Source organism: Bos grunniens, chromosome 3, assembly GCF_055505025.1.
Source record: "Bos grunniens cultivar Pamir isolate PY7600 chromosome 3, Bosgru_T2T1.0, whole genome shotgun sequence".
In the NCBI taxonomy this organism is placed as follows: Eukaryota; Metazoa; Chordata; class Mammalia; order Artiodactyla; family Bovidae; genus Bos; species Bos grunniens.
Window position 1 is genome coordinate 91,459,850 of NC_141167.1, and position 23,709 is coordinate 91,483,558.

The 23,709-nt window shown below is 39.7% G+C and overlaps 1 protein-coding gene across 9 annotated transcripts in view; it reads left to right on the forward strand.

The window, feature by feature from the left end:
* Positions 1-23,709, forward strand: part of MAGI3 (membrane associated guanylate kinase, WW and PDZ domain containing 3) — a 292,911-nt gene that overhangs the window by 43,240 nt on the left and 225,962 nt on the right. Inside the window, exon 2 of one of the 9 annotated variants that reach the window (XM_086391927.1) lies at positions 15,297-15,389. The exons of the other annotated variants lie outside the window; for them this stretch is intronic. The gene's annotated coding sequence lies outside the window, so the exon portion shown is untranslated. The remainder of the gene's footprint in view (positions 1-15,296; positions 15,390-23,709) is intronic. 9 annotated transcript variants of the gene reach the window in all.

Consider the following 23,709-nt stretch of genomic DNA (forward strand, 5'->3'; position numbering starts at 1 on the left):
TTTTTTGCCCTTAGTTGTTTTGGTTTTGAAAAATTTCTTTTTCTTACCAAAAAGATTCTTCACAGTGCTTTCAGGAGAGTCCTTCTGAATGGGAGCTTCTGTGTGGTAGACTGCTGCTGCTGGCCTCTCCTTGCCCCTACCTGGAGGGGTGATGAATTCCTCTGATTTAGAGCCAGCTATACTTTGATTTCTTATTTTCTTCTGACTAGGGGGAGCAGTGGGGGAAGAAGAGTTTGGGGGCCAGAGACTACTCAGGGGTGTGGTGGATGAACCAGTGGGGCACTTTGGATTTAGGGTCCTGAGCTCGTCTGGTTTTAATGAGAGTTGACATGACTGCCACGGCTGAGGGACTGTGTGCTCCCGCTGGGTTCAGGGCAAGCAGATGTCTCAGGTCATGGAGAGCTGGCCACGGCAGAGGCGAAGGTATCATCCGTATGAGGCAACACTGAAGAAAGGGGCTTGAGGTGGCCATTCTGGGGAGACTGATGGGAATGGTGTCATCTCCCTTGAGCCCTTTGTGTGAGTCTGTGGAAAAACAGCATGAGTGCAGACATAAACAAAACCTTTCTAACAAAGTCATTCCCCATGTACTCCTTTGCAGTATTAGCCAGAGTTCAGTGCAGGAAATGGAGGGGATATAATACAGGGAATACATTGCTTGGGGAATCTTTGGAAGAGCTGGAGGGCTGGGCTCCAGGCCAGGCCTCTGAGAATGTGACTTCCAGGACACCTTGGAACAGGTCGCCACAGGAGCTGCCATCTCTGCCAGTGTCAGGAAAGTGGCAATCAGGAGGCTGCCCATTGAAATCACAGCAAGAAAATACCTCTGTCGCTGTGATCACGGGGAATCACAGCAGCCACGGCTGTTGCCATCATAACTGCTTGAAGTTTGAAATTTAGTGTCCGGCCACTGCTGTGACAACTTCTCCTGGATGCCTGTGAACTAGTGACGACTAGAAGCAGGAATGCTCAGTCTGGCACTACTGCTTCTGCCACTGTCCCTCAACACCCTCGGAGTTGGAGCCGGGACACTGACGTGTGTGTGGCCTTCCTTGCTAGCTGAAAGCGGCTACAGGCTCTCGGCTGATCGGGCTCTGCCTCACTGCTGCCGTCTGCATCGTGTGTCGTGCCTCTTAGGGGCAGACTCAAATTCTCATCCTGATTACTCGCTGTCAAGGAGCCTGGAGAATGTAGTTTTTGATTTCCCAACCTCTGTGTTTCAGGAAGGCGTTCTGGAAGGACGTGGATGCTGAATGCATCTTATTAGATATAGTATGTTAAGTACAATATAACCCTTCCTTGATAACTCACTGTCGTTTCCGTGAGTGTTTCTTTCTGAAGTGGCCCGTAGGTGGAATGATCTAGGGCCGGTGGATTTTTAACATCTGTAGTGATGTCCTGTACGAGGTTAGCTCGTGTCTGTCCTACCTGCCGTCTGCTGCTGTGACATCTGTGTTTTTTATCACTTGATCTCAACCTCCTCTGCAAGCCGCAGGCATTCAGGCCAGGGAAGGCCCTCAACTGAAGCAACTAATTCAGAGGCTGGTCAGCAGCATATGATTTCTGTGGCTTAAAAAGATGAATGGGGCCAGTAAGAATCTTTCCTGGGGATATGAACTAAGACAGAAAGGAAAGAATTTTCAGTTGGGATTGAAGCCTCAGCTGAGAGGTTTTGCAGTGATTCTCTGAGTTGGCTGTACTCTTTTTGTAAGATTAATTGTTAAATTTTCAGGAATTTTTAAAGTTGGTTGTCCACCACAGCCGTTAAAAAAGGTAAGTTGTATAAAATGATTAACTAAATTATATTTAAAACAGGTACTATTCAAAATTAATCATTTTCATATGATGTTTCAGCTTCAGTGAGGTATGATTCACAAATAAAATGTGATATATTTAAGGTGAACAGTTGTGATGATTTGATATGTGTGTATAATGTGAAAGGATTCTCACAACTGAGTTAATGAACATGTCCATCACTCCACATATTTACCTTTTTTGGGGGTTGAGAATATTTAAATTCTGCTTTCTTAGCAAATTTCAGTTATACAATATAGTATTAATCAGCTTTGGTCACCATGTTATACATTAAGTCCTCAGACCTCATTGATCTTACAACTGAAACTTTGTACCTTCTTACCAATCTCTGCCTACTTCCCTACTTCTCCCAGACCCAGGCAGCTACCATTCTACTGTTAAGAGTTCAACTATTTTTTTTTTTTTTAAGATTCCACGCCATTTCCTAATTATTTCCCTATGTTTTACTCCTATCTGTGCTCTCCAGGTCCCTTACATTCATGCTATCTGTATGGCAGAAATACTATATAATGGTGTGTGTGTGTGTGTGTATAAAATGGCATTTACCTTCCCAGCTGTTTGCACTGTTGACACTGCTGTGGTGGGAATTGTTCGCATTTACCAAACACACTCCTGATTGTGGGGGTGGAGAGGGAGAGTCAAGGTTGGAAAGGCCACGCTGAACCGTATACAAACTGAAATTATGGGAGAAGAAACTATGAGTAATCAGAAAAAACTGACGCATGATGTAAGGCTGACTGGTGTTAATAGCAGAGCACTGGAGGGGAAGGGCTCCACACTCCTCTTCACAAGGCCCAGAATCATTCTGGAATCATTGTACAGCTCCAGTCTCCTAGAGATCCAGCCCTGTTTTACTGCCCCTTCTTGGAATTATGCAAAATTGTGAGGTCTGTATTACCAACCTTAATAGAACACACTGAATTTTTATTTTATTGCATTTATATGCCTTTTTCTCAGGAGGAGGAGACAGCAGTGTTAAAATTTTGGGTTCAGGTTTCCTGGGATAGGGATGGAGGTAAGGAGAGAGGTATGTGAATGTATAAGCATTTCCTGGGTAGGGGGCGGTGGGTTGGTCCATACCCTTTCCCCCAATACGTTTTACATTAGAATAAGGTTGAAAACTCCATTAAGGGATGACTATTATAAATATATATATTCATATAAATATATTAAAATATAGTCTGTGGTATTTTTCATGTGTAAACAACGTGCAGACTATTGTAGTTGTTGTTCGTAGAGCAGCTTGTTATTGTTTAAGTGCCCTAAGCCTCAGGGCTTCCCTGGTGGCTTCGTGGTAAAGAATCCACCTACCGGTGCAGGAGACACAAGAGACTCGGATTCTGTCCCTTGGTCAGGAAGATCCCCTGGAGAAGGAAATGGCAGCCCATGCCACTATTCTTGCCTGGAGAATCCCATGGACAGAGGAGCCTGGTGGGCTATAGTCCTTGGGGTTGCAAGAGTTGGTCACAATTTATGGATTGAGCATGCATGCCTAAGCCTCAGGACCATGCCTAAGGCATAGGCGGTGTCGTTCTCTATTCAGGTAGCTCCTGCCTGTGCCTTCAGTAACTGCTAAGATGCCCACTCTAGATCTGAATTGTCTGTGTCTGTAGCTCACCGCTTGTCTCAGCTCAGCTGCCTTTGATCAGCTGCTCTCTACTCATTGTTCCAGTTTTGTTTTCTGTTAACTCTGGTTGCTTCTCCCATGCTTCTCTGCTTTCCAAAGAAAGAACCCAACCTTGTATAGATCCTGCCAGCCAATTGCAGTGCCCCTTAACTTCTTGGTGGATTATCCAGTCTCACAGGGTCAGGTGTAAACCTAGGGTGGTATTCCTTTATCTTCTGTTGTTGTCCTTGCTGCTCTTTACACGAAGAACATATGTGTATATGATTGTTTTGATTTTTTCCCAATTTCTGGATTTGGACATATTCCAGAAGCCTGGCCTCTAGACAGATATTATTTTACTGTTTATTTGATAGCCTTGTTTTAGAGGTTCAAACTGAACTGCTTTTACGTAAACCAAACTATCTTTTTAAAAGTCATTTAAAAAGTAGTGGTTGGAAATAGATCTTTGAAAGGCCAATAGTTAAGCTCTTGGGATAATTAAAAAATTGTGTTGTTCTTGTTCAGTTGCTCAGTCGTGTCTGACGCTTTGCGACGCCATGGACTGCAGCGCTGGACTGAAGCCAGGCTTCCCTGTCCTTCACCATCTCCCAGAGCTTGCTCAAACAAATGTCCATTGAGTTGGTGATGCCATCCAACCATCTTGTCCTCTGTTGTCCCCTTCTCCTGCCCTCAATCTTTCCCAGCATCAGGGTCTTTTCTAATGAGTTGGCTCTTCGCATCAGGTGGCCATAGTATTGTGTGATTGTAGCATATTAATCCACTATCACAGTGTTGCAATGCATATGGGAATTTCATCAGTACCTTTAATTTATTAAGGACCCTCTATTGTAAGTAAATATTTCGTTTTGGAAATACTAAGTGGGAATATGTAATTTTTCTTCTTGCAGATTGCAAACTTTTTACCTCCTGAGATAGTTTTTCTCCATCATGGTCACAGGTAGTGATTGAAGAAGAAGCATCTGTGCAAATTATATTAGAAGCTCACAGCTCTTCTGTGAGCCTTTTCTAACTCTGAGGGCCTGACTAGATGAGGGGACATGATCAGAATTTCTTCTTTGTGTTTATGTGGATCCCCCTCTCTTTAAGCAGTAATGTAGACTCAGCAGTAAAAAGAATCTGCCTGGGTGGGGAAGATCCCCTGGAGAAGGAAGTGGCAACCCACACCAGTATTCTTGCCTGGAGAATCCCATAGATAGAGGAGCCTGGCGGACTACAGTCCACGGGATAGCAAGAGTCAGGCACGACTTGGTGACTAAACCACCACCACCACCACCACAGCCTCACTGAGGTATTCGTTTATTGCTCAGAATGATTTTCCTGAAAGAACAATTGTGCTAGAGTGTAGTCTGTGGGTCCCACTTAGTTCCCTTCTTGCCCAGGGTTTTTACATCGAGTTATTATAGAAATCTTTTCACCAGGGGGAACAAGAGTACCTGTGTGTTGTTGCTGCTGCTTATTTGTTTTTAAAAAATAATTAAATAAATACAGGATCTGATACATGTGTATTTACTTTATGCATCACAGTTTAGGACTAATTATTATATTAATAGAGATAATAGGAGAGGAGAAATTATAATCTCCAGACCATCTTTTGGCCAAATAAATCCAACTGGATTTTTAGTGAAGTTTAATGGAATTTCATTATTATTTTATTCATGATTATTTGTTTAGCCTATAACAGGTTTAGAGTATTTATGCTTTGAGATCACTGACCTAATTATATTTCTCATACTTAGAAAGCTGTTAATTCACCTGTATAGATAACACAGTCCTGGAGAACTGAAACCGGAAAGAATATGGCCCTTCTTTTATTTATTTATTTTTAAATTTATTATTTAATTGAAGGATAATTGCTTTACAGAATTTTGTTGTTTTCTGTCAAACCTCAACATGAATCAGCCAAAGGTATACATATATCCCCTCCTTTCTTTTTTCTTTTTTTAATTAATTTATTTTTTAATTGAAGGTTAATTGCTTTACAGGATTTTGTTGTTTTCTGTCAAACCTCAACATGATTCAGCCATAGGTTACCTATATCCCCTCCCTTTTGAATCTCCTTCCCATCTCCCTCCCCATCCCACTTCTCTAGGTTGCTACAGAGCCCCTGTTTGAGTTTCCTGAGACATACAGCAAATTCCCATTGGCTATTGGCCCGTCTTATTAAGCATCAGACTTCAGAAATATACTTGTGTCTACCTTAAGGATAAATAATATCATGACAAGTTGGAAGTTTGTAACTTTAGGTAATAATGTGGTATACACCTAGGTGTATGTTATATGTTAATTATGTGCCCCCCAAAGTATGAAGTCCTAACAGCCAGCACACTACAGTTGGGAAGTAGGGTCTTTGTGGACATAATTAGTGAAGATGAAATCCTCCTGAGTAAGGCAGGCCCTGGAGAACAGAAGAGACACAGGAACATGAGGGGAGAATACCTTATGACTATGGAGGCAAATTGAAGGGCTTCAGCTATAAGACGAGTGCCTGGGATGGATGGCCACCAGCAGATACTAGGAATAGGCAAAGAAGGATTCTACCTGGAGACTCAGAGCATGCCCTGCTCATACTTTGATTTTGGACTTCTGGCCTCCAGAACTATGAGAGAATAAATTTCTGTTGTTTTCGTCACCTAGTTTGTGGTGGTACTTTGAAATTAATATATGCATTTTTCTACATATTGTAATGATGAATATATCCATGTTATTTAAGAAACATCTCAGTTCATTAACATTATCATCTTTTTAGCGTATTAAATTGTGGATTCATGTTCTTTGGGTAGCCAAATAATTTTTATTCTTTCAACAATTAATATGATAGATAACAAAAGCTTATTATAGTATAAATTCCCTGAGGCTCAAGGGCTACAGTATTATAGAGAAGGTGATGTCCTTTCTTAGAACAGTTTTCCTGCTCGCTCCCTCTACTCAGCACCATCACTCCAGTTTAACTTGCCTTTCCATGTATTTCTAAGAAGGGTGATATGTATATATTGTACTTTTGTTATGAAAATGAACAAGTGAGAGCATTTTTCAACCTATCTTTTAATGCTTTAGCTAACATAGGAAAGAAAAGGAAACTGGCTCATTTTCTCTTAAACAGCTTAATTTTTTTTTTTTTAAATGAGAGGAAGTTTTAAATCATAAATTGAGGAATTTTTAAATCACAAATTAAGAAATTAATGGAATCTCTAATATTCCATGTTTATCTTGCTTTTTATCTTCATTTCTTCCAAATAACTTCTGGAACTTAAGCAAAAGAAAAACTACATTGTAAGTAGGTTTTTTACTGAGGTGCCAATGAAGTAATACTATGATCAAATGTAAGAATCTAGTAACTTTTTAGCAAATGTTTGAAAGTTACTTGAGCATCTGCTAAGTGCTTGATAGTGTTCTAGACATTGGAGATATAATAAACAAGGCAAATAAGATCTCTTATGGGGTTAACATTTCATTGGGGGTATAGATGTGTGCTCAGTTGCTTCATTGTTTCCAACTCTTTGCCACCGAATGGTCTGTAGCTCACCAGGCTCCTCTGTCCATGGGATTCTCCAGGCAAGAATACTGGAGTGGGTTGCCATTTCCTTCTCCAGGGATCGAACCCACATCTCTTGTCTCCTGCATTGGCAGACAGGTTCTTTACTGCTGGCACCACCTGGGAAGTCCCATGAAATATAGATAATAAACAAAAATATAAAAAATGCCTAAGCAAAAACTTCACTAGCTCTTATTATGTGCCAGTGACCCTATTTCCTTTTTTACAGATGATCAAACCAAGGCACAGAACAGCTAAGTCACAAAATTAGTAGACAGTTAAGAACTAAAGAGCTGGACTCTGAATCCAGGCAGTGTGACTGCAGATTCTGTGCTCATAAGTGAGGTACTCTGCTGCTCTAAAACAAATATATCAGGATGATGAGATAGTGTCTTGTCTAGACTGGGTGGTCAGGAAGAGCCTCCCTGAGGAGGCAAGCTGAGTGACTAGAAGGAAGGAGTCTGCCATTTGAAAAATTTGAGGAAAAAAGTCCCAAAGAGATTTGTAAAGTACAGGAGCTTAATGTAAGAACTTGGTGTGCCATTGGAATAGAAAGGCCTCTGTGACTGGCACCTAGTAAAGGGATGGGTGATAGGGATAGGGATGAGAACAGAGAGGTAGATAGGCCCCAGCGAGGGTCTGTAAGCCATGGTTAGGGGCTTGGGTTTATTTATTCTTAGTGCCACTGGAAAGGGTAAACCTAGAGAATGATTGGTGTACATTTCAAAAAGTCATCATTTATGATTTGGGAGGGGACAGGAGTGGAAGAAAGGAGACCTTTTAGTTCAGATGATAGACGATGATGACTTGGACTGCTAGAGTAGTGACAGGGAAATAGAAATGCATGGACTTGACATGTTTTGAAGGAGGAAGTAATAGGACTTGCTGATTGACTATAGGTGAGGGATGAAGAGGCATTCAGGATAACTTCTAAATTTTTGCTTTGATCAACTGGTACCGTCTCCAGGTATCAGAAGAATGGGAGTTTGGGAGGATTGATCAAGTTTTTTTTCTGTAGAGTAGATATATCTACCACCTAGATTATCTTTTTAACTTTTCTGCTTGCTTAATTATATATTTATCTACCTATTACTTATTGTAATTTTTTAATTTGTTTCAAAGGAAATTACAGTCATCAATATATTTCTTCAAAGAAAACTTTTAAATGCCTGTTCCTCATTTTATAGATGAGAATAGTGAGGCTTGGACAAACATGGTATGTTCAAGATCCTGATGGATCTAGGCTAGCATGCAGGTTATCATTAGTCTAGGGTTATGATTTGATTGTATATTTTAACGTATAAATAAGAAAAGTAAATTTTTGAGATGAGATAAGTTTTGCTGCCAACTGGTTTATGTGCTAAAAAAAAATACTTGGATCCAAATTTCAAAGACAAAATACAGAGGATGTTTGTACTACCATTGCATTTGATTGGATTACAGACCTAGTACAATATGATGTTGTAGAACTGCGAACATTTTCAAATATTTGGTCCAGGAATGTAGCTTGGGAGTCTTTCAAGCATTAATCCTCTAGTTGGCAAGCCTTTGCATTTAATTAGCAAATGTTCCTCACATGCCTACTATGCACTAAACCCCATGCCAGACTGAGATATGGGAGGGAACGATTCAGTTCCTTTCTTTCAAGGAATTTAGCCTTTGACTTCTGGTTCAGTTTCCTAAAATCTCCATCTTTTGCTGTACGTTTGTGTAAAAATGTAATAAAAGCTGAAGTTTGAAAAGGTAAAGAAGCTGATTCAATCTAGGAAAAATTTTTAGGCTCTGTGGTAAAAGTTATATGCATATAGACATAGGCTGAAGATTTTTCATTTGCTTTGTATGGGCACCTTATTTTCTAAGGAGTGAGAATATACCTTAGAATATTTTCTAAGGAGTGAGTTTTAGTTTTTGTCTGATGGTGTTAACTAGCTTGGTTACCCATTAAGTTGGCATCAAAGCTGGAAGTAAATAATATTTGAAATTGGTACTGAAATAGGTGTGTTTGTCCTTAAAAGTCAAACTAATTATATTTTATATTGATGTTGTTTTTCTGCTTTCTTGTCAAATAAACATATTCACTATTTATTGACTTCCGGTCATTTGGATTTTAAGGAAGTTAACCCAAGACAGCATTGTGTTCTTTCCTTGCTGTGGTTTGTCTCTGTTCTGGCATTTAATATCCTCCAACTCTCTTTCTCTCTACTCTATGCAAATTCTTTCCTAACTTATTTTGTTAATACCCTCTGTGGATACTCCATTATAGCCAAACTGAAGTATTTGCCATACTTGTTCTAAATCAAGTGCTAAGATTATTTCCTTCAGAGATTTTTCTAGGATTAATCTATGGCCATTTTTATTTCTATGTTTTACAAAACCCCAGGATACTTAAGTATTTCTGTACTCTGCCATTATACATTATTAATTTTAACAGCTCTTTAGTCCAGTAATTTAGACTCCACCCAGCAGGCTATGATGATAGAATTGGTCTATTACCAATGTTGAGAAAATGTTCAAATTCACATTAATCAATGAAGCACTTTCTAGCCTGGAAGGAAACTCTGTACCTTTGACGAGGTTCATCTTGATGGAAAGGTTCCAGAGGAGTACATAGTTCACTCTCTCCGATTTGACGTGGAAAAAGAGAATGAGTGGAATTTAACTCTTTGTTAGTATAAATTAGGAAAGTATAGGGGGAAAAAGAAGCCAGAATTGATAGCAGTTTGAACTTATTTGGGATACATGTTTAAGCTTGGAATTGACTTTCTAAAACCTTTCCTCTTAAAAAAAAGCATGCTATGCTAGGTCACTTCAGTCGTGTCCAACTCTGTGCGACCCCATAGATGGCAGCCCACCAGGCTCCGCTGTCCCTGGGACTCTCCAGGCAAGAACACTGGAGTGGGTTGCCATTTCCTTCTCCAATGCATGAAAGTGAAAAAAGTGAAGTCGCTCAATCGTGTCCAACCCTCAGCAACCCCATGGACTGCAGCCCTCCAGGCTCCTCCATCCGTGGGATCCTCCAGGCAAGAGTACTGGAGTGGGGTGCCATTGCCCTCTCCGAGCATGGCATGAACATAAAATGAGTTTACTCTGTTGAATTAAGCAAGTAATGTGTCCTTTTTTTGTTTTTCCACTTAAGCTTTGGAAACAAAGTACAGTAAGAGAAAGATGTAACATTGCTTTCTATATAGTTCTCCATAAACAATATAGACATGGTTGTATAAAGTATGAAATTATCATATGAATTTTTTCTTTGATATCTCTAATTTATTCCCAGTGAAACATTTATGAATTCTTTATATGTAACACAGGAAGGCTGGATAATTTGATCATGATTAGTACCAGTTTCATCAAACTCAAGTAGGATGTCTGGGATAAGACTTCATTAACAGCATCATTTGTATTAGGGAGAGGTAGGGCTTAGGGCTAGACATAGGTAGGATTATAAAGTCAAATTAACATTTGGTAACCCCCTATCCCTCCCTTTTTCTTCTCTTATCCCATCCTCATTTTTACACTCTTAGTGTTATTTTCAGTGTTGCTTCCAGTGTTTGTACCCTGTCTCCTGACTGTCTGGTCTCAGCATCCTCTCCTTGGTTGGCACTCCCCACTGCTTGGCATTCTTCCATTATATAACAGGTGTCAGGAAAGTTATTTGATTAACCTGTTCTATACTCACTTTTACTAAACTGATGTGATTGCTGAACCCACTCAGGGATATTCCCCCCTTAACCTCCTACATGACTCAGAATAAGAAAATTTCAAATGATGCTGTAAGAACTTTTACTCGAATTACCCTATTAAACTTATTCTGGGCTTCCCTGGTGGCTCAGTGGTAAAGAATCCACCTGCCAATGCAGAAGACTCAGGTTTGATCCCTGGGTCAGGAAGATCCCCTGGAGAAGGGAATGGCAACCCACTCCAGTATTCTTGGCTGGGCAATCCTATGGACAGAGGACCCTTGGTGTCCATGGGGTCACAGAGTCAGACACGACTTTGTGACTGAACAACAAAACTTATTCTGCCGAATTTAACTGAATCCAGAAAGTGGAAGGGAGGTATCTGTGGTTCCTAGCTCTATTTTATCACCACATTTCTCAGACAGTTGCACCTCTCTTGTCTAAGGGTTATCTTCCTGGTCTGTCTTCTTGCCAGATTGCTTTTGGTAACAGTATTTTGTTGTTCCAAGTAAGTTAGCTGAGGGAGTTCCCTGTATTTTTCCAGAGTCTTTGTAAGAATTGAAATGTAAGTCAGCTTCATCTTTCTCGAGTAACAGTCCTTTGGTGGGGTTGACAAAGAGGTCTAGTGCATGGGTTTTTTTTGTTACTAGATCTAAATTTGAATCCCAGCCCTACCACAATTCTATATTCAGAAGTTCCATAGAGCATAAAGAATCAGGACAAAAAACAACTGCTAATCACTTACCACCCAGAAGCAATCACAGTAATTACTTTTTCTTTCACTATTTTAAACTTTGGCTATGACATTCTTAGGCATGGGATTACTTGGAGGTCAAAAAATGTGAACAGTTTTTGGGGATCATGATAACAGGTTGTATCTTTCTGGTTCTGGGACTGATATTTTCTTAGAATACTATATTATTTCAGTATCTTTGGAGTTTTATTTTCTGTTTTAGACAAATGTCAGATCTTTTTGGTATAAAGAGATTCTTTCCTGTTTTGGTTCCAAAGGTCTTCCATTATTTTGGATTATTTGCTAAATTATTAACTGTACAGGAAAACTCCAGCCTTACCTCACAGGATTATCTGTCATACTTGATAAACAATCAGGATGTACCAGGATATTAGCCCTTCCTAGGTAGTTAAATGGCCCAGTACGGATGCTAGTACTTATTAGTCATTGATTATATTCTGTCTTCTACACCTGAAGTTTTGCCACAGGTAACTGCTTGGACCAACTCAAAGTACGGTCCATTTTTCCATATGTAAACATCTCTAATTTGCATCTCTGGAATTCAAACCCTCCCTTAGATAGCCAGATGGATCTTGTGTAAAAGCAGAAGTAACCCTGGCTGTACAACCATTAAAAAAAAATTGAATCAGTCTTAAATTTCAAGTCAGTAAGTAAATTAAAAACCAAAGCCAAACCTGGGGTAAACTGCCAATAAATTGCCAAAATATTTCAATATACGAACCTGACAAATATAAAATCATCATATATATAACTGATATATTATAACTCTCAAAAACTTAATCTCCTCTTTGATGCGTGGTAATGTTTCAATATTAAAGCTGAGCTCTTTGGATACATTGACCTTAATCTACCACTGAAAAAAGTAGGCTTTTAAATTGACACATACACAGCCTTCATCTTGGTATTCACAAAATGCCTTATTTTTAAATTGTTGTTTTTAAACCTCAATTTTCACTAGCTACTTACGATAGCATGAAGTATAATTAGGCATCTCTGTTGTATCTTTTGTCAGAAGGCTAATTTATGCAGAAGGCTGGTTTCCATGTGTATCCTTGTACATGGGTGAATTACTGCCTCTGATAACTTTTCCATAATCTATTCTGACCTCAAGTAAATATCTAAAAGTGATGTTTTAAGTCACGATGATTCTTGAAAAACTGAGTTAAATGAGTTATACATTTTGTTGGGAATTAAACAAAACTGACTTTTTGAAGGGAATTGATTATTCATTGCTTTCCTCTCTGAAACTTCAGCAAAAAATAATTTTTAAAGAAGTTGAATTTTCTATTTAATATCTACATAAAAATAAAAATATACATGTAGTTCTACAAAGTAACTTGTTTCAATCCAAGTTAACATATATTACTGAAACATTCAAATAATGACTCTACTAGTTGCTATAATTAAGACTTGAGTTTCTTCCCTATTTCTAACACTAATTTCGATTGTTGTGTGAAACTTGATGTATCGTTTTCTTAATGAGATAACATTATTATTATGATTACAGGTTTTCTAATATTTCTAAGTAAAGGTGTTACTAGGCCAAATAATGAAAATCTGAAGCAAACCTTTGGTATTTTCAAAAAATAGGGCAAGTTTTAATCCTAGATTCTATTCCCTATTATGTTTTTAGGTAGCTTTCTTCTAAATGCTTAGTTAGTAGGTTTTTTAGGAACAGAAATAATACTAATAGCCAAAATAAGCAATTATAATTCAAGTAATTTTCTGCCAAAAGGAGAAAGGAATTTTGGGTGTTTCTATCTAGGTTGTTGCTTTCCAGATTGGTTAAAATTAACAGAAGTTATTCAAATATTGTGTGGCTGAATTTTTAGAAACCACGCTCCCCACCCCCACACAGATACCTGGCGGGACACATAACACTGTCTGACGGGTCCTTTTGGGAAGTTTGTATATACCAGGAATAGCTGATAATGAGTAGTGTCTCCTTGCTCCCTAACTTTTGTTCTCCTATTCAGTTTCATTTCACTTTATGCTGAGACTGTTTACAATGGCTGTGATCCTACTTTTCCTCTGCTTTCTATTTCGTACCTTCACCATCACATCCTATATTCTGCTGCTGCTGCTGCTGCTGCTAGGTCGCTTCAGTCATGTCCGACTCTATGTGACCCCACAGACAGCAGCCCACCAGGCTCCGCCGTCCCTGGGATTCTCCAGGCAAGAACACTGGAGTGGGTTGCCATTTCCTTCTCCAATACATGAAAGTGAAAAGTGAAAGTGAAGTAGCTCAGTCGTGTCCGACTCCTAGTGACCCCATGGACTGCAGCCCACCAGGCCCCTCCATCTAAGGGATTTTCCAGGCAAGAGTACTGGAGTGGGGTGCCGTTGCCTTCTCCATCCTATATTCTAACATCCATAAATAGAAGTGTTAAAAGCCTTTGTGTTTGTAAAGTAAATCATGCTATAGGTACAATGTTCAGTGCATTTGTCAAACATGTTATTATTTTGCTAGAAGTTAATCTTGACAGATAAAAACTATTATGTGTGTGTGTGTCCTCAGTTCCTCAGTCATGTCTGACTCTTTGCAACCCCATGCCTTCCAGGCTCCTCTGTCCATGGGATTTTCCAGGTAGGAATACTGGAGTTAGTAGCCAATTCCTTCTCCAGGGGATCTTCCCGAACCAGGAATCAAACCCACGTCTCTTGTGTCTCCTGCATTGGCAGGAGGATTTTTTTTTTTTTACCATTGTGCCACCTGGGAAGCCCCAAAGCTATTATATAACCATTTAAATATTTTGTAAAACATTTGGCTAAACTAATACTGTACTTTTGTTTAACTACTTTTTATCATAAATTATACAATTTGTGCTTCCCAGGTGGTGCTAGCAGTAAAGAACCCACCTGCCAATGCATGAGACATAAGAGACGAGGGTTTAATCCCTGGGTTAAGAAAATCCAGTGAGGAGGGCATGGCAACCCTCTCCAGTATTCTTGCCCAGAGAATTCTATGGACAGAGGAGCCTGGCAAGCTATAGTTCATGAGGTTGCAAACAGTCGGACACGACTGAAGCAATTTAGCAGCAGCATACAATTTGTATGATAATTAAACATAAATGTAGAGGTTAGGAGGCACAGTATGAGGAAATATTAGTCATATACATAATATAGGGAGCTTTTACTTTTTAATTTCTGCAGTGGTTTTACTAACAAGGAGTTATATGACTAGATGTTTCAATTGAGAAGTCATCTATATAATCTCTTAAAATCCTAATACATGGGGAAGAATTTGTGACTTCTCCAGGAGAATGAGGAGGAGGAATAAGGCCTTTTAATCTTCTAGATTATCAGACCTGTTGGGAATTCTGAATGATTGTTTACTTTCAACTTATTATTTATTGGAGCAATTGCCCTTGAAATGAGCTTGGTAAAAGCAAGTGGACCAAGAGGATGTGGCTTTAGACATCATTGCTGGAGAGAAAGTTGAGAGCTATTTTCGGCCAGGAGAATAGGGTATATGGATACGTCAAAGGAAACATGAGATTTTTGACAAAAGAGAGATTGGGAATGTCTTGAGGTGAGACTTGAAACTGTTATTTGAAGAGTGGTTAAAGAAATCTTTTAGTTTGGAAAGAGAATGAGTCTCCCTTAGTTTCCTTCTGTTGCTATAACAAATTATTACAAATTCAGTGGCATAAAGACACAGATTTATACTCTTAACAGTTCTAATGGTCATAAGTCTAAATGTGCATGCATGGCTGCACTCCTTCTGGAGGCTGTATGGAAGAATCTATTTTCTTGCCTTTTTTAGCTTCCAGAGTTTGCCTGCATTCCTAGGTCCATGGCCCCTTTCTCCATCTTTAAAGTGCATCACTTCAGTTTCTGCTTCATCAGATCTACTTCTTTCTCTCTGATCCTCCTTCTTGCCTCTTATAGGGACCCTTGTGGTTACACTGGATTCACCAGGATAATTCAAGATAATCTCTCCATCTCAAGATCTTTAATTGCATCTTCAGAGTCTCTTCTCTGGTAGGTTTTGGGCTTCCAGGTGGTTCAGTGGTAAAGAATATACCTGCCAGTGCAAGAGATGCAGGAAGATCCTTTAGAAGAGGCAATGGTAATCCACTCCAGTATTCTTGCCTGAAAAATCCCATGGACAGAGGAGTCTGCTGGGCTACAGTCCATGGGGTCACAAAGACAGGGCTGAGCACGAGCAGGAGCTGATAGGTTTTGGAGATTAGGACACCAGCGTCTTTGGGGGAACCCGTATTCAGCCTCCCACAACAGTCACGGGAGACTTGATAACTGTATTCAGATCTTTGAGGGGCTGACAATGTGGAAGCTGGAAGAAGGATTAGGCTTCTTCTGTGTGGTCCCAGGGGATAGAATTAGAACTTGTGGGTGGAAATTACAGAGAGACAGATTTGTACCCACTGTAAGAGAACTTCGTAACAGAGCTGTGAGGATGGAGTGGGCAGTCTCAGAAAGCAACATGTCCCAGGCACTGGCAGTGTTGAACAGAAGATGAACCATCTCATACAGGAATTGTTACAGGTAGAATCTAAGCTTTGGCTGGATCTAGACAAGACTTAGACCTTTGGTAGCCCTGAGATTGAGTGCCTCTCTTTACATAGTCTGGTGCTGTCAGCATTTGGGTGTGAATGGGCTCTATCTTAGCAATTGGACTTTGAGTCCATTAGTTGCTTTATTGCTTTGTCGTCACTCTTTCAACACTGTGGCAAGGCCTAAAAGATTGAAAACAAGGGCTACAGATTTAGGAACTCACTGCTGAGACAGTGACCCAACTCTATTTGGTAAAAATTCTTGTGGATTAAATATGTTTTCACATATTTTAATAATGCCAGTTATTAAAAAATCATCCTAATCAGGTAAAAAAAGTCATCCTAAAAAAAAAAAATAACCCAGAATGGATGGGTTATTCCTAAAGTTATATTGAAAGGAGTTTGAATTTTTAATTCTGCAGTTTTCCTAACAGGAGATAAAATTTTTTTAGAAATCATTGGTCTCGTGTGAAGACTCAAGGTGAGGCATATAGTAAGATAGAGGCAGTTTATCCATGCTAAATATTTTATGGTTTCAATTGCAGGATCTAGTAGTTCACTTTCAGATACACCCAAAGGCTATAATGTAGCTCAGCGAATCTAAGATAAAGGTGTGTATACTGGGGAGTAGCTTTTTGCTGCTTGTCAGTGAAGCTTGCATTGGGAGACCTGAAAAAGTTTGTGTGCTTTTGTACTTTTAGACATCTCATGAATGTTTTGTACCAAATTTCCTTCATACGTTTTTAATAAGTGTTATAGATTAGAACTTTTGGGGGGGGGGTGCTGCTGCATTTGCTTTGAGGAGTGTTTTTGCTGAAATTGAGCTAAATTGAGCCTAGTTTCTAACCAGTCCAGCATAGTGCAGCATCATGACATTTACCTTTTTTCCTGAAGCAGTTGTGCCTCCTATTATCCAGTGATCTTGTGACTGTATTAAGGATCCACAAAAGATTTCCATAGTTTCACTAGCTTCCTCCTTATATTTCAGACCTCAGTTTGTTGTTTTTAGTTGCTAAGTCCTGTCTGACTTTCTTCTGATCCCATGAACTGTAGCCCACCAGGCTCCTCTGTCCATGGGACTTCCCAGGCTAGAACACTGAAGTGGGTTGCTATTTCCTTCTCTAGGGGATCTTCCCAACCCAAGGATTGAACCTGCGTTTCCTGCACTGGCACGTGGTTCTTTACCTCTGAGCCACCAGGGAAGCTCATTTCAGACCTGTCCTGGATAGTAAATATGCTTAAGTATCCTGTTAGGTAAACCAAATGCTCAGTTAAAAATTCTGTGCCATTACATATGATATGGAAAGGGAGGTAATCCTGTCCGAGGCTGTGACTGGGGTATAAATCAGTAAATTATAGCATTGGAAAGGACCCTGAGAAATTCTTATCTTACCATCTAAAGAGACAAATGACCTAAATTGCTAGAGTAGGTTTCTCAAGATGCATAATCTAAAGCTAGGTTTTGTAAATTCTGGATTTTAGGGCCTTCAAGAACCCTCTGAAGCTGCAAAATTTCTGTAAATGTGTCTTTTTAATGGCACAAGGGTCCATGGAAAGTGAAAGTGAAAGTCACTCAGTCATGTCTGACTCTTTGCGACCCCATGGACTGTACAGTCCAAGGAATTCTCCAGGCCAGAATCCTGGAGCAGGTAGCCTTTCCTTTCTCCAGGGAATCTTTCCAATCCAGGGATCGAACCAGGTCTCCTGCATTGCAGGCGGATTCTTTGCCAGCTGAGCCACCAGGAAAGCCCACAAGGGTCCATCAGTTCAGCTCAGTCGCTCAGTCGTGTCCGACTCTTTGTGACCTCATGAATCACAGCACGCCAGGCCTTCCTGTCCATCACCAACTCCCGGAGTTCACCCAAACTCATGTGCATCAAGTCGGTGATGCCATCCAGCCATCTCATCCTCTGTCATCCCCTTCTCCTGTCCCCAATCCCTCCCAGCATCAGGGTCTTTTCCAATGAGTCAGCTCTTTGCATGAGGTGGCCAAAGTATTGGAGTTTCAGCTTCAGCATCAGTCCTTCCAATGAACACCCAGGACTGATCTCCTTTAAGATGGACTGGTTGGATCTCCTTGCAGTCCAAGGGACTCTCAAGAGTCTTCTCCAACACCACAGGTCAAAAACATCAATTCTTCGGCACTCAGCTTTCTTCACAGTCCAACTCTCACATCCGTACATGACCACTGGAAAAACCATAGCCTTGACTAGACGGACCTTTGTTGGCAAAGTAATGTCTCTGCTTTTCAATATGCTGTCTAGGTTGGTCATGACTTTCCTTCCAAGGAGTAAGTGTCTTTTAATTTCATGGCTGCAATCACCATCTGCAGTGATTTTGGAGCCCCCCAAAATAAAGTCTGACACTGTTTCCCATCTATTTGCCATGAAGTGATGGGACCAGATACCATGATCTTAGTTTTCTGAGTGTTTTGCTTTAAGCTAACTTTTTCACTCTCTTCTTTCACTTTCATCAAAAGGCTTTTTAGTTCCTCTTCACTTTCTGCCATAAGGGTGGTGTCATCTGCATATCTGAGGTTATTGATATTTCTCCCGGCAAAATTGATTCCAGCTTGTGCTTCTTCCAGCCCGGCGTTTCTCATGATGTACTCTGCATATAAGTTAAATAAGCAGGGTGACAATATATAGCCTTGAAGTACTTCTTTTCTTATTTGGAACTAGTCTGTTGTTCCATGTCCAGTTCTAACTCTTGCTTCCTGACCTACATATAGGTTTCTCAAGAGGCAGGTCAGGTGGTCTGGTATTCCCATCTCTTTCAGAATTTTCCACAGTTTATTGTGATCCACACAGCCAAAGGCTTTGGCATAGTCAATAAAGCAGAAATAGATGTTTTTCTGGAACTCTCTTGCTTTTTCGATCCAGCGGATGTTGGCAATTTGATCTCTGGTTCCTCTGCCTTTCCTAAAACCAGCTTGAACAATTGGAAGTTCACAGTTCACATACTGCTGAAGTCTGGCTTGGAGAATTTTGAGCATTACTTTACTAGCGTGTGAGATGAGTGCAATTGTGTTGTAGTTTGAGCATTCTTTGGCATTGCCTTTCTTTGGGGATTGGAATGAAAACTGACCTTTTCCAGTCCTGTGGCCACTGCTGAGTTTTCCAAATGTGCTGGCATATTGAGTGCCGCACTTTCACAGCATCATCTTTCAGGATTTGAAATAGCTCAACTGGAATTCCATCACCCTCACTAGCTTTGTTCATAGTGATGCTTTCTAAGCCCACTTGACTTCACATTCCAGGATGTCTGGCTCTAGGTGAGTGATCACACCATCATGATTATCTGGGTCGTGAAGATCTTTTTTGTACAGTTCTTCTGTGTATTCTTGCCACCTTTTCTTAATATCTTTTGCTTCTGTTAGGTCCATACCATTTCTGTCAAGGGTCCATAGACTTTTATTAATTCATTCATGAATTAGTCCCTCTCTCCTTTCTCTTCTATAGTAAGTATTATGTGTTAAGTTTGTACTAGGCATTGGACTTTGCTTTTAATATAACTACTAACACTCTTCGCTTTTTGATTTATATACAGACTATAGGAAGTGACCAGGTCTTCCCTGGTGACTCAGATGGTAAATATGCTGTGTGCAATTCAGGAAACTTGAGTTTGATCCCTGAATTGGGAAGATCCCCTGGAGGAGGAAATGACAGTCCACTCCACTATTCTTGCCTGAAAAATCCCATGGACAGCAGAGCCTGGCGGGCTACAGTTAGTGAGGTCGCAAAGAGTCAGACACTACTGATCTATTAACACTTTTCACTTTCTTTTATAGGAAGTAACCAACCTTAAAACAGGAAACTGTAGTGTACTATAATAATGGATGCCAATACTTGTAGTTAAATAGATCTCACAGGCTGTTCTGATTATTTTAGGAAAAATCTCAGAAGTGGACAGTATCTGGGGGCAGTGAGCCAGATGTAAAGGACTGTTGACTTTGTAATTACTCCTGGTCCTTTGCTTTGTGATGTGTGTCTGGTCTGCACCTGTCTTGATTTCTTGTTATACTCTAGTGCCTGTAACTACCTTGGCTATTTATATTTGGCCTTGCTTGGTGATTGTCTGGTATAGGGTTTGGTGACCTGGTTACCAGACTGTGTGCTTCCTAGGAAGTTCTTGTTTTGGAATTTCCCTCCTACCATAAGTGTGAACTGATTTTATAGCTGTAGATGAAACATGACCTGTCCGACTCTCTCTTTACCCTTTTATTGTCAGTAAGGGAGTGAACTTAGCAATTACTGTTTTTTGATGAATTGAAAATTTTTGTTGAGGGAATTGTAAATTTGCATGTAGTTGTGGGAAATAATAGAGAGATCCCATGTGCCTCTTCGCCAGCTTTCTCCAGCGGAGCAGCTTGTACAGCTATAGTGCAGTATCACAGTTGGGAAGGATCTCAGTGTTGACCCAGTCCATCAGTCTCATCAAATGTCCCCAGTTTTACTTGTATCACTAGGCTCCCTCCAGTTGCCCTTTTGTAAACACACTCAACTCCTCTGGCCCCTCCCTCTTCCTAACCCCATAACCATGACTATTTTCCATTTCTATAATTTTGACAGTTTAAAATGTTATATAAATGCAGTCATGAAGTTTGAAACTTTTGGGGATTGACTTTTTTCATTCAGCATAATTTCCTGGACATTCATCTAAGTTGTTATATGTATTGATAGTTCATTCCTTTTTATTGCCGAGTAGTAGTCCCTGGTTTGTACGTGCCGCAGTTTAACCATTTGCCTGTTGAAGAACATCTGGACTGATTCCAGTTTTGGCTGTCATAAAGCTTGTATGAACATTCATGTATATGATTTATTTTGAACATAAATGAAAAGGTAATACTGACCTCATAAAATGAGATGGGAAATGTTTCTTCCTTTTCCATTTTTTAGAATACAATTCCTGATACTAGAATTAATTACTATTAGAATTAAATTACAAATTATTAATATCAGGAATTAAATAGAGGGTAACACTACAGATACTATAGCCATTAAAAGGATACAAGAACTATTATGAAAAATTTTATACTCATAAATTCAAGACTTTAGAAGAAATGAATTATTCTCTTTATTAGTCTTTGCAGGTGGAGGTTCAGTTCAATTTCAAAGATTTTTTTTTTTTCCCCTGAAGAATTAACTTTTTATTTTCTCAGTTGGCTGTTTCCAGTGTCATTGATTTTTGCTTTTATCTTTATTTCCTTCCTTCTGCTTTCTTGTTTTGGGTTTATTTTTATTTTTTCTAGTTTCTTAAGGTGGTAACTAAGATTATTGATTTGAGACCTCTTGTTGTTTTTAATGTAAATATTTAGTACTACACATTTTCCTGTCAGTACTGCATTAGCTGCTTCCCACGTATTTTGGGATGTTGTATTTTCATTTTCATTTAGCTTTATATATTTTTAAAAGTTCCATTGAGATTTCATCTTTAACACATAGATTATTTAGATTATTTCAAATGTATTGCTTGATTTTTCACATGTTTAGATATTATCCTTTTGTCTTTCTGTTATTGATTTGAATTTAATTCTGGTATGATCAGAAAACACACTGTATATGATTTTAATTTTTAAAAATTTGTCAGAATGTATAGCCTCTATGTGAATGTTCCATGCATTGAAAAAAAATGTGTATTCTGCTGTTGGATGAAGTGCTCTATTTACTTAAGTCAGTTAGATCCTGGTTAATTTTGATTGTTCAGATCTTCTATATCCTTTCTGATTTTCCTTCTGGTGGCTGTCAGTTGCTGAGGTAGGGTATTCAAGTTTCCAGTTATAATTGTGGATTTTTTCTGTTTCTCTTTTCAGATGTCAGGTTTTGCTTCCTAATTTTGAAGCTCTGTGGTTTTTTTGTGTGTGTGTGTGCATGCACATTTAGGCTCATTATGTTTTCCTGGTAGATTGATATTTTTATCTTTATTTAATATCCCTTTTGATATTTTTGTTGCTCTGAAGTTCTCTTCATCAGATATGATATAATCATTATTGCTTTTTAAAAAATTAATGTTTGTGTAGTATAACTTTTCTTATCCTTTTACTTTCAATCTGCTTTCATTCTAAGACATCTCTTGGGCTTGCAGGCAGCTGCCATGTTGCTGTTTGCTCTTATGACCTCTTTGTGTGTGGACAGAAAGAGGGTGGAACACTCTATGGTGTTTCTTCTTATAATAAGGACACTGATCCTATTGGATCAGGGCCCCACCTCCCCACCCCCAGCCCCCTTTTTTTTTAACCTCATTTAAGCTTAGTTGGGCTGTGAAGAAGGCTGAGCGCTGAAGAATTGATGCTTTTGAACTGTGGTGTTGGAGAAGACTCTTGGGAGTCCCTTGGACTGCAAGGAGATCCAACCAATCCATTCTGAAGGAGATCAGCCCTGGGATTTCTTTGGAAGGAATGATGCTAAAACTGAAACTCCAGTACTTTGGCCACTTCATGCGAAGAGTTGACTCATTGGAAAAGACTCTGATGCTGGGAGGGATTGGGGGCAGGAGGAGAAGGGGACGACAGAGGATGAGATGGCTGGATGGCATCACTGACTCAATGGACGTGAGTCTGAGTGAACTCCGGGAGTTGGTGATGGACAGGGAGGCCTGGCGTGCTGCGATTAATGGGGTCGCAAAGAGTCGGACAGGACTGAGCGACTGAACTGAACTGACTGAACTGAAGCTTAGTTGGAGAAGGAAATGGTAACCCACTTCAGTATTCTTGCCTGGAGAATCCCATGGATGGATGAGCCTGATGGGCTACAGTTCATGGGGTCGCAAAGAGTCGAACACGACTGAGCGACTTAACTAACTAACTAAGCTTAGTTACTTGCTGAAGGCCCTATCCCCAAATAGGGCTCCATTCATATGAATTTAGTGGTTGGGGGTGTGTGTGTGTGTGTGCATGCACGCACGCTAAGTTGCTTCAATTGTGGCTGACTCTTTGTTACCCTTTGGACCATAGCCCACTAGGCTCCTCTGTCCATGGGATTCTCCAGGCAAGAATATGGAGTGGGTTGCCATTTGAGGGGAACACAATTCAGTCCATAGTAGTAATTGTCAAATTGTTAGAACCAAAGTCTGCCATTTTATTATTTGTATTCTGTTTGTATCCTCTGGTTCTCATCCTGTTTCTCTTGTCATGTGGGTGGAACATAATATATAGCTTTTGTAGTGGTTGCTCTGGATACACATATACATATATGTATTCAGTCTCCTGGTATCAACATTTTACCACTTTGAGTAAAGTATGAGTAACATAATAACATGTTACACTTTTGACTTCCATTTAGGTTCCTCACTTTTAAGTATTAGACACCAGATGGCATTATAATTTTGTTTCAGTCCTCAAATATGGTATGTAAAACTCGTGAGGATAGTCTATTGTATGTACCCAAGTTTATACTCTTTCTGTTACTCTTTTTCTTCTTGATGCTCCAAGATTCCTTTATTTCTTTTTTATCATTTCCTTTCTGTTTTGAGAACTTCTTTTCAGTTCAGTTCAGTCACGTCCGACTCTTTGCGACCCCATGAATTGCAGCACACCAGGCCTCCCTGTCCATCACCAACTCCCGGAGTTCACTCAGACTCACGTCCATTGAGTCGGTGATGCCTTTTAGGGTATACCTGTTAGTGGCAAAGTCTTTTAGAAAAACTTTTTGATTGACAGTATCTTTTTCCCCTTTCATTCCTGAAGGATAGTTTCTCTGGATATAGAATTTGTGGTTGCCAGTTCTCTTCCTGCAGTTCTTGGCAAATTATGTGTATTCCTTCCTTTTGGTCTCCATGTTTTAGATGAG